The sequence below is a fragment of the Halichoerus grypus genome, chromosome 8, assembly GCF_964656455.1.
Source record: "Halichoerus grypus chromosome 8, mHalGry1.hap1.1, whole genome shotgun sequence".
NCBI lineage: Eukaryota > Metazoa > Chordata > Mammalia > Carnivora > Phocidae > Halichoerus > Halichoerus grypus.
Window position 1 is genome coordinate 50,311,793 of NC_135719.1, and position 16,117 is coordinate 50,327,909.

A 16,117-nucleotide genomic window follows, 5' to 3' on the forward strand; every position below is an offset into this window, starting at 1 on the left:
GTGGGGAGACTGGGGTCATACAGAGAATGCCTAGCCCAGAACCCATTTTAAATTACTGTACATGCGTAAGCAGAGGAATGTTATACTGAAAATGCTCTTGTAGGAAGATTTGGTTTAGTGGATTTTGAGGGTCTTCTTAAAAAAAATCTCTCTCCAGGCAGAGTTTCAACTTATAATAAAAAAGACAGAAAGTAATCTCTTATTTGATTTATCCTTATAACCCCCCCACGGGCTATATACTTAAAAAATTTTTTTTGTAGACTCATTAGATCAGAATTCATCTACTACAGAGGGTTCCTGAGTCTCTGCAACAAGAAAGGTAGGTTGACAGTGGCTTAAAGGGACAAAAGAGGGACAATACAGAGTACCAGTTTTGAAAAACTAAAGTCTGGTGAGTGGGTTAGTGGTAATGAAGACAAGTGCACAAATAATAAATCAGGCAGAGGGTACAGGTGTTACAATATGTGTAAGCAAAGTGTTACGGGGGTTATGAGTGTTATGAGGAGGAAGTGATGAATTCTGTATTGGTGAATAAGGTGATTAAAACACAAAAGTCTTCATGGAGGAAGTGACTTTTGAGATAGGCCTTTGAAGAAGTATGGATTGTGACAGGGAAAGATTAGATAGGTGAGGACAGTTACAAGGAATAACATGAACAAAAGCACAGAGGTGGGAAGTGTTCGGCTTTTTCAAGAGTGGGATATATTTAGGGGAGTTGTGGAAGATGAAATTGCAAGGCAAACTTGGCTCCCCCTGGATGGACTTAAGCCCACAACAATGGCTTGTATTCACTTTCTTTTTTTTTTTTTTTAAAGATTTTATTTATTTATTTGACAGAGAGAGACACAGCGAGAGAGGGAACACAAGCAGGGGGAGTGGGAGAGGGAGAAGCAGGCTTCCTGTGGAGCGGGGAGCCCGATGCGGGGCTCGATCCCAGGACCCTGGGATCATGACCTGAGCCGAAGGCAGATGCTTAACGACTGAGCCACCCAGGCGCCCCTTGTATTCACTTTCATAGGAAATGGTAGAGCCATTGACTTCTTTATGGGCAATGATGAATTGGTTAGAACTGAGCTTTAAGATTAATCTAGCAGAAGGAGGTAGATGCAATGGAATGGGGAGACTCCTTGAGAGCGCATTACAGTTTCCCAGGGCAGGTTATAAAGGCAAGGTGGGGCCAGTGGGAATATTAAAAGAGGCTGGAGAGTAAAAGGAAAGGCCTGAGTCAAAGATTAAAGGACAGTTTTGACTCTGGGTACTTGAGTGATATATCAGAAGGAGCTGGTTTTATAAGGTTTTATAGGAAAGGGGGAGGGGAGCATGAGGAGATAGAGAAGCTGGAAGAGATGGTGAAGTTAATTTTGGATATAGTGAATTGAGGGTGGGAAGCATTGACATTGTAAAGAGCACCAGACATTTGAAAACATAGACTGCAGAGGTGCTGGCCAGAGGCGTGGATTTGGGAGTATCTCTGTATAGTGATGATGAGTAAAGCTTTAGCAATGAACAGAAATGGTTGATGTTAAAAAACAAACAAACAAACAAAAAAACAAATATTGCAAAGAAAACGAGGTTTCAGAACTTTAGGGCATTAAGTGGACAAGAGAAGGCAAGAGTATGTAAATTACTGTTATTTGTCTATTCATCTGTTGATGGATATTTGAATTTCTAATTTTTGGCTTTTATGAATACTGCTTTGGACTTTGAGGTATAAGTTTTTATATGGTCATGTGTTTTCATTTTTCTGGGCAAATCCCTAAGGAGTGGAATTGCTGCATATATATAGTAAGTACGGTATGTTTAGTTTTATAATAAACTGCCAAAAAGTTTTCCATTTTACATTACCACCAGCACTTTATGGGAGTTCTAGTTGCTCTACATCCTCATCCATACTTGGTATTGTCTGTTTCTTTAAATTTAGCCACTTTAGTGCGTTTGTAATAGTATCACTATAGTTTTAATTTCCATTTCTCTAATGACGAATGTTGAGCATACTTTTTTATGCTTATTTAGCCACTTACATATCTTTGGTGAAATGTCTGTTCAAATTTTTTGTCTATTTAAAAAATTATGTTTTATTGAGTTGTAAGGGTTCTTTTTATGTATTCACAAGTCCTTTATTAGATACATGTTTTGCAAATAGTTTCTTTCAGTTTGGAGTTTGCCTTTTCATTTTTCTTAACAGTGCTTTTTGAAGAGCAAAACATTTTAATTTTGAGAGAGTCTAATGTATTGATTTTTTGAGTCCTATTTAAGAAATATTTGCCTAATCCAGGGTTACTAAGATTTTTTCCTGCATTTTCTTCTCAAGAGTCCCCCCCACTCTCTCTGCCCCCACTCCCCACCCAGAGAGAGACTACACACTTGTGCGTGAGAGTGGGGGTGGGGTGGGGGGGCAGAGAGAGAGGGAGAGAGAGAATCTTAAGCAGGCTCCACACCCAGCATGGAGCCTGATGCAGGGCTCAATCTCAGGACCCTGGGATCATGACCTGAGCTGAAATCAAGAGTCGGTCGCTTAACCCACTGAGCCACCCAGGAGCCCCTCTTCTAGAGATTTTTATGGTTTCAGCTCTTACATTTAGGTCTGTGTTGATTTTTTTTTTTTTAAGATTTTATTTATTTATTTATTTGACAGAGAGACACAACAAGAGAGGGAACACAAGCAGGGGGAGTGGGAGAGGGAGAAGCAGGCTTCCCACTGAGCAGGGAGCCCGATGCGGGGCTCGATCCCAGGACCCTGGGATCATGACCTGAGCCGAAGGCAGACGCTTAACGACTGAGCCACCCAGGCGCCCCATGGGTCTGTGTTGATTTTTGTATGTGGTGTGAAATTAGGGTTGAGGTTCATTTTTGCCCCGTAAGTATATCCAGTTGTTCCAGCACCTTTTGTGGAAGGTTATCCTTTCCCCATTAAACTGCCTTGGCACTTTAGTTAAAAATTCATGGGCCATATATGTGTGGGTCTGTTTCTGGACTTTCAGTTCTGTTCTGTTGATCTGTCTTGATGCCACACATGTCTTGATTACTATAGCCTTAAAATAAGCCTTAAAGTCACATAATGGAGATTCCTCAATTTTGTTCTCTATCAAAATTGTCCTATTCTCAGTCCTTTGCATTTCTATCCTGCAAATTTCTGATAAGGACTGTGAAAATTATTTTGTTGTTGTTACCCAGTTGGGATTTAATGACTTAGTGATCTTGAGAGAGTAGCTGGGAGGAATGGATTTTATCATAGCAACAGGACTGAGAATGAACTGAATTGGCAGTTGATTGATTCAAATCTTCTGAGGTTTTTAATTTTCTAAAATTTAGAGTGATCTAGAACATGCGAAACCACCATGTCAGTGATAAGCAGCAGCATGATTTAGTGGTTAAGTAAGGTTGGGTATCAGACTGCTCTGGTTTGAATCCTTACTCTATCAATTACTGGCAGGGTGACCTTGGGCAAACTATATTTAGCCTCTCTCTGCCTCCATTTCCTTTCCTGGAAAATCAGAATAATAAGAATACTTATTTCAGAGTTGTTCTGAGATTAAATAAGATAATACATGTAAAGGTTTTAGCACAGTGTTCAGTGTGCTCAATGAATGTTAGCTACTGTTATTGCTCTGTTCACCTAGAGAGTGTTAGAAAGCTTCCCAATTTGATAAATTCACTTGTAGGTTCTATTAGTCTACCCCTGTCTCAGATCCTTCAGCCTGCTTCATTTATTTCAGTTTTAGAAAGATAGTGCTATTTGGTTTCTTTTCTAGTCCTTTGGTCGTTTTTCCAGCCCCACTTTTCACTGGTGAATTTGGTAATTTATGTATGTAATTAAATTTGGATTTGTGCATTGGACCATGAGTGGAAAAAAGAACAGTTGGCTTTTAGTGGTATAAATCATTGCTGTAAATTAAACAAAACAAAACAAGACAACAGCAGTTTTTTTTTTTCTTTGCCTGGCGTTTAGCTGGTTCATCAGGATTGTGAATCGGTGGTTCTTGAATACAAGCGAAAATCCATCAGTTTGATTTGATTTTGTCTGTAGTTCTTTACTTGCTGAATAAGCAGGTCTGCTTCCTGGTTTATTTGACTAGTTCTCATTATTGATGTAGCAAAACAATTTGCCAGCAAACTCAGTAAGTCTCTTCTTTTTCTAAGTGTACTCACTTTGTAAATAGGGATAATAACAAAAAAAAGCTTTTTCCTTCTTATCAGCTGTTTAATTTTGTGCAGCTAAACATTGAAAATTTGTATGGTTTAATGAGAGCCAAAATCAGTCAGCCTAATGAAGCCCTCTAGAAGGGAAGCACTTGGGGTACGGGTGGGGAAAGCTGGATCACAGTGTGCACTTAGTTTTCAGTTGCAGAACTTTCCAGGTGGGCTGTGTCCCTCCTGCACTTCCTTGATCAATGCTCTTTTTTTTTTTATTTTTTATTTTTTTTTATTTTTAAAGATTTTATTTATTTATTTATTTGAGAGAGAGAGAGAGAAACAGCATGAGAGGGGATAGGGTCAGAGGGAGAAGCAGGCTCCCCGCCGAGCTGGGAGCCCGATGTGGGACTCGATCCCAGGACTCTGGGATCATGACCTGAGCCGAAGGCAGTCGCTTAACCAACTGAGCCACCCAGGCGCCCCGATCAATGCTCTTGATAAATATCCTTACTGATGTCTTTCTTTTATGAAGCTCTAAATTCACAAATTTAGAGCTTCATAAATTTATGGGTACTGATGTGGCAGAGGAGTGGTGGTGAATGACAAGTTCAGTTTCAGCATGTTGAATTTAAGATTCCTTTGGAACATCTTAGTGGGTATATCATGTGAGCAGTGGATATTCAGGTTTGGAGCTCAGGAGAGAGAATTTGGACTATACTCATTAGCATATGAGAGGTAGATGAAAGCCTTGGAATTAACTAGAATTACTCCAAAAATTATAGACAGTGATAAGAGTATACAGAAATGGACTGAAGATGGAATTCACGTGGTCTGTCTGTGGTACTTCCACACTTGGAATCAGTTCTTTTAAAGTGCTTCCATTATGTATCAGCTCAGAATAAGATAATATTACTGGGTTTAAGTTGGATTCTATGTAAATAATGAACTACATAGATGCAGATTGCTCAGCACAATTCAGCAAATATTTATTGAGGTCCCTCTATGTGTTTTACCTTTGCTAAGCACTGAGGATATAAGCATCTTTGCCCTCATGACTTTATAGACTAGTATGAGAGGATGCTAAACACATAAGTACACAAATAGTATATAATCGCAAACTGAAAAATGCTGAGAAGGTAAATACTGTGTACTGGGTGAGTATTTTAAAAGAGGGACCTGATCTCATATGGGTGCAGTCAGGGGTAGCTTCACTGAGGAAGTGACATTTAATTCAACTAGCAATTATTGAGTACCCAGTATATCCCTGCACTGCTGTTTAAACTGAGGTCTTGTGACTAGACATTCACTGGGTGAAAGAGGGTGGGATGGAGAAGGCAGGCTCTTAGTAGAGGGAACTTTCTGTGCAAAGGTCCTGCAATAGAAAGCAAGGAGCATGAGTCCTTCCAGGAATTAAACATCTCAGTTATAGCTTATAAAAGGGAGAGCAGGGGAGAGAGGTCAGTTCTTTTTTTTTTTTTTTTAAGATTTTATTTATTTATTTTGACAGCAAGAGAGACAGTGAGAGAGGGAACACAAGCAGGGGGAGTGGGAGAGGGAGAAGCAGGCTTCCTGCGGAGCAGGGAGCCTGATGCGGGACTCGATCCCAGGACGCTGGGATCATGACCCAAGCTGAAGGCAGATGCTTAACGACCGAGCCACCCAGGTGCCCCGAGAAGTCAGTTCTTGACCTTTTTTTTTCTTTTTTTCAAGTTTTTATTTATTTGACAGAGAGCACAAGTAGGCAGAGCAGCAGGCAGAGGGAGAGGGAGAAGCAGAAGCAGACTCCCTGCTGGGAGTCCGCTGCTGCCGTGGGGCTCAATCCCAGGACGCTGGGATCATGACCTGAGCCGAAGGCAGCCACCTAACAGGCTAAGCACCCAGGCGCCCCAGTTCTTGGCCTTTTCAACCATGGAGAGATTTTGTTCTTTAGAGTAAAACTATTGAAAAGCCTACTGACTTTATTAACTTTTTATTTTTTAAAAATTAAACATACACATTAGTGGAAAGAATATTTCCCGACATCCATTTTTTTCAGCGATGTTTTGTAGTTTTCATTGTACAAGTTTTTTACCTCGGTTAAGTTAATTCCGCAGTATATTATTCTTTTTGATGCTATTATAATTGGAATTGTTTTCATAATTTTGTTTTCAGATTGTTCATTGTTAGTTATAGAAATGCAGCTGATTTGTGTGTGTGTTTGACTTTGTGTCCTGCTACTTTGCTAAATTCATTTATGAGTTCTAACAGGGTTGGTTTTTTTTTTTTTTTTTTTTTTGTGGACTTAATAGGGTTTTCTACATGTAAGTTCTCTGTGAACAGAGACAACTTTACTTCTTTTCTTCTACTTTAGATGCCTTTTGTTTATTTTTCGTGCCTAATTACTCTGATTAGAAATTCCAGTACTGTGTTGAATGGAAGTGGTGGAAGTAGACATCCTTGCCTTGTTTCCATTCTTAGAGGAAAAGCTTTCACCATTGAATATGATGTTTGCTGTGGGTTTTCATATATGGCTTTTATTACGTTGAGGTAGTTTCCTTCTGTTCCTAGTTTGTTGTTTTTCCCATGGAAAGGTGTTGAATTTCATCAGATGCTTTTTCTGAATCAATTGAGATGAACTTGTGGTTTGTTTTCCCTTCATTTGGTTTCACAGAATCTTGAGCGAGACTTAGGAACAGCTCCTGAAACTTGCCCTCAGAAATTCTCTGACCTCTTCTTGCTTCTCTGCATTTTTAGTCTTGCTTGCGGCTATCCTTGTGAATATAAGTACTTACTGTCATTTTGTAGTATTTTATTGTTTCATTACTTTCTATCTCCTGTCTTCTCTCAAATTCTATATTCTTTGCTTTCAAAGTCCCTAGTTTCTCCTAAGTCTGACCTCCACTGCTACCCATGGAGATTATAATAACTTTCAAGGGCTTTCTGGATCATTGCCTCCTTTGGATACTTGTGGCAAGGAACAATATTATAATTCAGACACACTTAAGTTCTTCTACATTTTTTAGAAGTTCTTCTACACTTCTAGACTTTAGTTCTACACTTTATACTTGAGGTTAGGGGCTGGATATAGATATTACATGAATAGTAACTATATCTGTGGTTGGAGATAATAATGGTAATGATAATAGCCACCATTTCCCAAAGATTTATATATCAGGACTGAAGAAAAAGGTATGTAGAAGAGGTTGTTTCCTTTGAATTACAGTTTATAATTTAGTTGTACAACTCCTAAATTGAGTTTTAGTCAGTCATTGACTGATTTGAAGTTAACTTGTCTGAAAGTTACTCTTTTGGTAGCTAATATTATTTAAATGTAGACATTAGGGGCGCCTGGGTGGCTCAGTCTTTAAGTGTCTGCCTTCGGCTCAGGTCATGATCCCAGGGTTCTGGGATCGAGCCCCGCGTCGGGCTCCCTGCTCCGCGGGAAGCCTGCTTCTCCCTCTCCCACTCCCCCTGCTTACGTTCCCTCTCTCGCTGTGTCTCTCTCTGTCAAATAAATAAATAAAAATCTTAAAAAAAAATAAATGTAGACATTAGTTGTAATTAATTAGTTAATTTAACAAACACTGTAATATTTTAGGCTGCATGCTAGGGAATTAAAATTGAAGTATTATCTATTAGGGTTAGAGTAAAAAAACTCTGATTAATTATAGTTCAGAGTGAGAGGTATTCTGTTAGAGAATTAGAAAGCCTAGTCTTCAAGTTCCAAAAGGTCTTGCATAGGAGAGGGTGGAAGAAGATCAACTGGGAAGTACTTAAATTCCTGATTATAAGGAGGTGGTTGCTGGTGTAAGGCAGTTGGCCTTTACATGGTAAACCAGTAGCCTTTTGAGGATTGAAACAAGAGCATAACAGATTTGTAGAAAGATGGAGGATGAACAGGAGTTGGGGAGAATCTGGTATCAGGGAGTTGAATAAGGAAGTTACTGTAATGGGTCAGCTTAGAGAGAATTTCCAATTAGATGTACAATTCTAACTCCAATTCCACTTTTGATGTGTGGGTTTTATACAAAACCAGGCAATTCTTGGACACCATCTGATTGTCCTGCAGTTCAACTCAATATGACACTGTCTACCTGGAGATAGGGTCAGGTCCCACAGGTTAAGGGTTCAGTCCTTAAAGACTGCCACCCCCCCCTATGTTATATTGTCACCTATACTTCTGACTAACTAGCTGTAGATTGAAGGTTCCAATAACCCCTCTTTGGGTTTGATTAATTTGCTAGAAGGGCTCACAGAACTCAGAGCAGTATTTTACTTCTAGATTACCAGTTTATTATGAAAGGATATAACTCAGGAACAGCCAGATGGAAGAGATGCATGGGACAAGGTATGGGGAAAGAGAGTATAGAGCTTCCAAGCCCTTTTGGAGCATGACACGCTCCCTGAGTCTCCATGTGTTCACCAACCTGGAAGCTTTCCATACCCCGTTTTTTTTTAAGATTCTCTCTCTCTCTCTCTTTTTAAAGATTTTATTTAGTTTGAGAGAGACAGAGATAGCATAAACAGGGAGGAGAGGGAGAAGCAGGGAGCCCGATGTGGGGCTCGATCCCAGGACTCTGGAATCATGACCTGAGCCGAAGGCAGATGCTCAACCAGCTGAGCCACCCAGGCACCCCAAGATTCTCTTTTAAAGTAATTTCTGTGCCCAACATGGGGCTTAAACTCACAACCTGGAGATCAAGAGTTGCACACTTCACTGACTGAGCCAGCTAGTCCCCCCCCCTTTTTTCTGGAGGTTTCATTACAAAGACACGATTGATTAAATCATGGGCTATTGGTGGTTGAAGTCAATCTTCAGTTCCTCTCCCCTCCCCAGAGGTCAGAGGACCTTCCTACCCTGTAGTCACAATGGTTGGCTCCCCTGGCAGCTAGCCCCTATCCTCAGATATTTTCCAAAAGTCAATTAATATAACAAAAGACACTTTTTATTACTCTCATCACAGCAAATTCCAAGGGTTTTTAGGAGCTTTTTGCTAGGAATGGGGACAGTGACCAAGTAAATATATATTTCTTATTATAAATCACAGTGTCACAGCTATCATCCTTAGGCACTGATTACAAAGGTGAAGATGGGGGCTGGCAATATCACACTTCTCCAAAAGAAATTCTTTGGTGGGGTAGGTTGGGGTTGGGGAGCTGGGCGTGTGTATTTGGACAAGTTCTCACCCTTGATTCTTACATCCACCCCGCATTTAGAATTAATTTTTCGGGGGAGTGATACTATGGAGCTGTGGAAATAGTGCTGGACTTCAGACTCTGGAGACTTGTGTTTAAATCCTGATTCTAACGTTCACCTTTTGTGTGATCTTGTCAAATGATGTAATCCTTTAGCCCCCACCCCAGTCTTTCAAGATCTAATTGTGGATCTAATATGTGGATAAGGGCACTGAAATAGGACTAAATCCAGTAGTTTCTAATGTAAATTTTTTTAGTTTTAAAAATTAAACTGGGGCGCCTGGGTGGCTCAGTCGTTAAGCGTCTGCCTTCGGCTCAGGTCACGATCCCAGCGTCCTGGGATCGAGCCCCGCATCGGGCTCCCTGCTCCGCGGGAAGCCTGCTTCTCCCTCTCCCACTCCTCCTGCTTGTGTTCCCTCTCTCGCTGTGTCTCTGTCTGTCAAATAAATAAATAAAATCTTTAAAAAAAATAAAAAAAATAAAAATAAAAATTAAACTAAAATGTAAAATTCAAAAGCCTTTACTGAGCACCTATTAGATTTGAGATACTTTAATTATCATAAAAAACCATGGGACAGTAACAACATGAAACACATATTTAATTTTTTTTTTAAAGATTTTATTTATTTATTTGACACAGAGAGAGAGACAGCTAGAGAGGGAACACAAGCAGGGGGAGTGGGAGAGGGAGAAGCAGGCTTCCCATGGAGCAGGGAGCCTGATGCGGGGCTCGATCCCGGGACGCTGGGATCATGACCTGAGCCGAAGGCAGACACTTAACGACTGAGCCACCCAGGCGCCCGAATTGTTTTTCATTCTTTTTTTTTTTTTCCCCCTCCCACCCCCCCCCGTTTTTTATTCTTTTATTTGCCTGCAACATAATGTATTTAAAAAGGAAATAAATAGGATTTATCTAATAACTCAAAAGTTTCATTGAAAATGTTTAGTCTGACGCAGTATTTTGTTGTTTGAACCTTTCTCCATTGATCAGAATTATTCATAAAACATCATCCCCTTATCTCTGGCAACTCTTGCTCTTATGATTCATCTTTCTCTTTTACAGAACACATCATCAGAATATGCCCAGAGGTTATGTTTGTGATATTTATGTGCAATATATCTCAGGTGTTTGAGGTAGCAGGCTGATGAATATATCAGCTCTAGGATATTTGTCCTATAACTGCAGATTTCTCTATGCCTGAGAAAGGATAAAATACTGTTAAGCCTGTGTTATTTGATTTTTGTTTTCCAAACCTGTGTTATAGTTAGAAACAAGACAGACAAAATCAATCCTTTAAAAAGAGACATTTGTAGGGTTTTTGTTGTTGTTAAAATGCTTTTTGTAAAAACAAGCATATTATAAATTAAAATAATAATGGGATAGTTGATGATAAATTTTGACTATATTGTAATTGAAAACAATATGATCATACCAGCTTTTTTGTTTTAGCTTTTTTTGAGAAAAATTTAAGACTGAAGAGAAGTACAAGAATAAAAAAGGACTCTCCTATATCTACTGTCATTTAACAGTGTTAAAATTTTGTAAAGTTTATGTAATCATCTTAAAAATAAAAGAATGGAAACATACAAAGTTGATGTCCTGTTTGGCACCTGCCATCCCCCCCATGCAATCACTGTCATGAGTTTGGGGGTCTATCCTTCTAATCTTTTTTAAAGATTTTATGTATTTATTTATTTGAAGGGGGGAGGGGCAGAGGGAGAGGGAAAGGATCTCCAGCCGACTCTGCACCAAGTGTGGAGCCTGACCCAGGGCTCAATCCCACGACCCTGAGGTCATGACCTGAGCTGAAATCAAGAGTCACACGCTTCACCGACTTAGCCACCCAGGTGTCCCTGTCCTTCTAATCTTTAAAAAAAAAATACTTTTATATACATCTCCACATACATCTATAATCTATATGTATATAAATATATTTTTTAAGATTTTATTTTTAAGTAATCTCTACACCCATCGTGGAACTTGAACTTAGAACCCTGAGATTGAGAGTTGCATGCTCCACTGACTGAGCCAGCCAGGCACCCCTACAACCAATATTTGGTAGAGATAGCAATAAGGAACAAAATAATAACGATCATAATAGCAGTTTACATTTATTGAATGTGTACTAGGTTCCAGGCAATGATTCTAAGAACTCTGTATGTGTTATCTCATTTAACCCTCATGATAACCATAGCGGGTTCTCTTTATTGTCCTCTAATTTATAGATAAGCACTTTGAGCCATGGAGAAATTGAGGAACTTGTAGACCGTGATATAGCCTAGATTCAAACCTAGCCAGTCTTTCAGACTTTGGTGCTTTTACTTTTTTATTTTATTTATTTTTTTTATCTTTAAGTAATCTCTACACCCACTGTGAGGCTTGACCTTATAACCTCGAGATCAAGAGTTGTATACTCTGCCTACTAAGCAGCCAGGCCCCCCTGGTGCTTTTACTTTTAACTTATGCAGTACAGCTCCTCTAGTATTGTTTTTTGGTGTTCCTTAAACACTAAATCTTATTTTGAAAATTAGAAAATTTTATTAGTTTTGTTGAATTGCATGTGTTAACTTTTTTATGGTATAAAGTTTATAATTTGGCATCATCTGAATATACCACGTTTTAGTTATCTCTTCCCTATTGATGAATGTTTAGGTTTTTCCCTATTATAATGAGAGCGTAATGAAAATCCTTAAACATGTGTCCTTGTACACAGTGGGATGTAGTGTGTATGCATTCCTTAGAATTAACACCTTTATCATATGCTAACATTCATCATATACTAACTTTTATATGTACTTGGATCTCCTTCTGGACACTCAGTTCTTCTCTTGATATTTTCTAATGTAATATGTTCATGTGTCAGAACCACATTTGGTTATTCTAGCGTTAAAATTTTTTTTTTTTTAAGATTTTATTTATTTATTTGACAGAGAGAGAGATCACAAGTAGGCAGACAGGCAGGCAGAGGGAGAGGGAGAAGCAGGCTCCCTGCTGAGCACAGAGCCCGATGTGGGGCTCAATCCCAGGACCCTGGGATCATGACCTGAGCTGAAGGCAGATGCTTAACCATCTGAGCCACCCAGGCGTCCCTCTAGCGTTATAATTTTTAGTATCTGGTAAGCTGGGACCTTTCTCAGTTTCCAGTTTTTTTTCAGAGATCTTTTTTTCTGTCCCTCTTTCTTTTTTTTTTCTTACAATTCCTATGTATTTACTTTTACAGATAATTTTAAACACTTTATCAAGTTTTAGAAAACTCCAGGGTGATTTTGGTTGATATTGAATTAATTTTATACATTAACTGAAGGAGAATTGACCACCTTAAATGTGGAGTCTTCCTAATAAGAGCATTGCTTAAGCTCTCCATTTATTAAAAGAATCTCTTGTTCTGCAGTAGAATTTTACGTATTTATTAATAAAATTTTTGCACTTGTTCAGTTTATTACTAGGTATTTATATTGTTTATTACAACTCTGCAATTTTTTTCTTGTTACATATTATATAATCCCTGGTTATTGTAGTTATTTAAAGATACTTTTGACTTTTTTGGTCTTGTAACTGTTTTTAATAGAATGTAGTCACATTTATAGTGGTGTATGTTTATAAAAGATGTGTACTGGTTGGTAATTTAGGCTTATCTTGGGTTTTCTTTTAAAATTAAGACTAGGGAACTAGTCATGAGTTAACAGAGAATATTTTCTGGATGGGGGTGCCTGGGTGGCTCAGTTTGTTAAGCATCTGACTCTTGATTTTGGCTCAGGTCATGATCTTGGGATTGTGGGGTTGAGCCCTACCTCAGGCTCTGTGCTGAGCCTGGAGCCTGCTTAAGATTCTCTCTCTCCTTTTGCCCCCCTCACTCCTCTTTGCACGTGCTCTCTCGCTCTCTCTCTCTCTCAAAAAAAAAAAAAAACAAAACATTTCTGGCTATGTTGACTGTAAGATCAGAAGGTACACTGACATCAATTCCATAAATAGCAAATATGAATGCAGTTTATTTAAGCCTATTGGTTTATATTTTTAAAGAATACTCTTGTTTCTTTAAAGTTAAGTACTATAAATAGTTCTTTAAAGTCTTGTGGAAATAATATACCTAGTCCAACTTCTTGGGGACTAGGGGATGAGTTTATGTAACCATCCAATTTAGAGTCTGATTTAGAGTTAAAGTTAAATTGAATTACAGAAAAGTTAGTCACAGGTAGCATGATCAGTTCCTCAGATAATACAACTTCCAAACCTCTCATCATCCAGATTACCCTTATTTTTGCTTTCACTTACATACACCTTTCTTTTAAGGAAGCACAAAATTTGAAAGTTTGCCCAAATACTGAGTCATAGTTTGTATAGCACTGAATGATAGTAGCTTTGGCATTTGATATTATAAAGTCACTTTCATTGCAAATATGTTCTTCATTCTGGGTCAGGGTGAGGTAAAAGGGGAAGAATAAGATTCTCATGTAGAGTCTTGAGTTTTGAAGTGTCCAGATGAATGTGTATGTGCATGCTGCAATTCTGGAAGTCTTTCTTGAGGGTCTCTGAGAGCACAGTGCTAGCTCTAGGATGATTTGGTGAAGATTGGTTCTGCTTCAGTAATTTTTCTTTTCTCTTTGTCCAGTTCTGCCAAGATTGCAACTTCTATTTTTGTTTTGAAAACCTTGTCCTGAAGGGTTTGCAGCCATCTTCCTATTTTCTGTTTCAACTATGTTCAGGGCAATTGGTGAGCAGGGTCATGAGAGTGTGGGACCACCCCACAGCTGGATCACGATTCTCCAAAGGGAATGTGACTACTTAGAGCTAGATACTTTTGAGTTTTGATTTTTACTTATTCTGTAATCAGCTACCTCACTGTGATAGCAATTTCTACAATACTTTATAATACTTATTTTTTTGTTCAATTGCATTATTGATAATAGCAGTGAAAGTGGGCACTTGTCTTGTATTTGACTTCTGGAACCAGTGCTGCTAGTGTTTTTCTTCTGTTTTATGATATGAAATTTTTAATGATTGAAAAAAGGAAACTTTATCCTTGCCTTATTATTAGATTTTTATTAGGAATTGATCTTGCATTTTGTCAGCTGCTTTTTTAACATCTCAATATAACATGGATTTTGTTAATGTTAATAGATTTGCTATGTTGTTCCATCATTATATTCCTCGAATAAACCCACTCAACATGTCACGTGTTAACCTTTTAATATACTGTTCCATTTTGCTTGCTAATATTTTAGTTGTGGATTTTTACAGCTCCTTTATAGGGCAGTATTATAATTGTATTTTTTGTGCTTTGTTGAGTTTTGGTATTACTTTATTGACTACTTAAGAAGAGCAGAGACCCTTTCCTCAATGCCCTGAGACGTTTAAAGTAGTTTAGGAATTGTCTATTTCCTGAAGGCATAAAAAGATTTCTCTCTTAAAACATTCAGAGCTTGATTTTTGTTGTTAGTTTCTTTGAACCTCATTACTGATTTCTTTCACTAATATCCTAACTATGTTATTCCAGTTCTAATTCACTGTAAATTAGTAGCTAGTTGGTTTTCTTCAAATGCATCCTTCATTGAGGACTTACTAAATACCAGACACTGTGCTAGGTGCGTTGTATAATTTTTATTTTCCAAATTATCGGTTTTGACTCATTGTAGATTATAGAACTAAAAGGAAAGTCATTGGCTCATTAAATTTTTTTCTCACATTCTGAACTCGGGTTCTTTTTCTTACGATTTTATATGAACATTTTTATGTTTTTAGTTATTCTGATTCATTTCTATTCTTTAAATACTCTTGACTTTCTTTCCTTTGAATTCACAATTTGATGAACCTGGAATGGCATCTTGTAATTTTTTTTGACCCATCAAAGTCATTCTTGATGTACATTTGTTTTGGGTCAACTTTGGCTACATTTTGTTGATATATAATGATTTATATACTTTTCTAGAAATTGTGAAATCCTTTTCTCTTCCCCTTTTTGTTTAAAAAACTGTAGAAGAGCATTTCTAAAAGTTTGGCTTTTTCTTTATTTTGGTTTTCTTTCTTTCTTTCTTTTTTTAAATTATTTTTGAAAGATTTTTATTTATTTGACAGAGAGATACAGTGAGAGAGGGAACACAAGCAGGGGGAGTGGTAGAGGGAGAAGCAGGCTTCCCACTGAGCAGGGAGCCGGATGCGGGGCTCGATCTCAGAACCCTGAGATCATGACCTGAGCCGAAGGCAGACACTTAATGACTGAGCCACCCAGGCTTCCCTGGTTTTCTTTATTTAAAAATAGATTTTTTTTATTTGCTTTGGTAACAAATGCACATATATGAAATTCAGAAGGTTATGCAGTGAAAAGTAAATATCTTTCCTACTCCTATCTTCCAGTAACCCAGGTCCCCTCCCCTCAAAGGCAACTAATATTTTTAGGTTTTTGTGTGTATTCCAGAGTTTTCTGCATTTACGAACATACATGCATATTTAAATCCTTTTTAATGTAAATATTACCAAATATGAATTATACTACACATGAGTACGTATTTTTTTCACTTAATGTATCTTGGAGATAGTTCCATATTAGTTGTCCTGTAAATACTTTTTGGTTTTACTGCTTTACAGTTAGAAATATGGTCTAAGTTATATCTAAATTTTGGAATTATTTGTTGAAATACAGTCGGTTTTTAAAGATTTTCTACTGGTACTAATAAGATGTTTTAGAATATCCATAAAATTTTATCAGTTTGGAGTACATAGATGACTTTAGGACATCTGTGAAACCTTTGGAATTTTGCTCATATTTTTATGAGTATGTGCATAAGAATTTTATTCTTGGGTAGTCATAAT

At 37.9% G+C, this 16,117-nt stretch overlaps 1 protein-coding gene and 1 pseudogene across 14 annotated transcripts in view; one reads left to right on the forward strand and one right to left on the reverse strand.

The window, feature by feature from the left end:
* Positions 1–16,117, forward strand: part of HERC1 (HECT and RLD domain containing E3 ubiquitin protein ligase family member 1) — a 188,747-nt gene that overhangs the window by 24,165 nt on the left and 148,465 nt on the right. The gene's annotated exons all lie outside the window — the stretch shown is intronic.
* LOC118547469 (SOSS complex subunit C pseudogene) lies at positions 13,715–13,983 on the reverse strand (annotated as a pseudogene).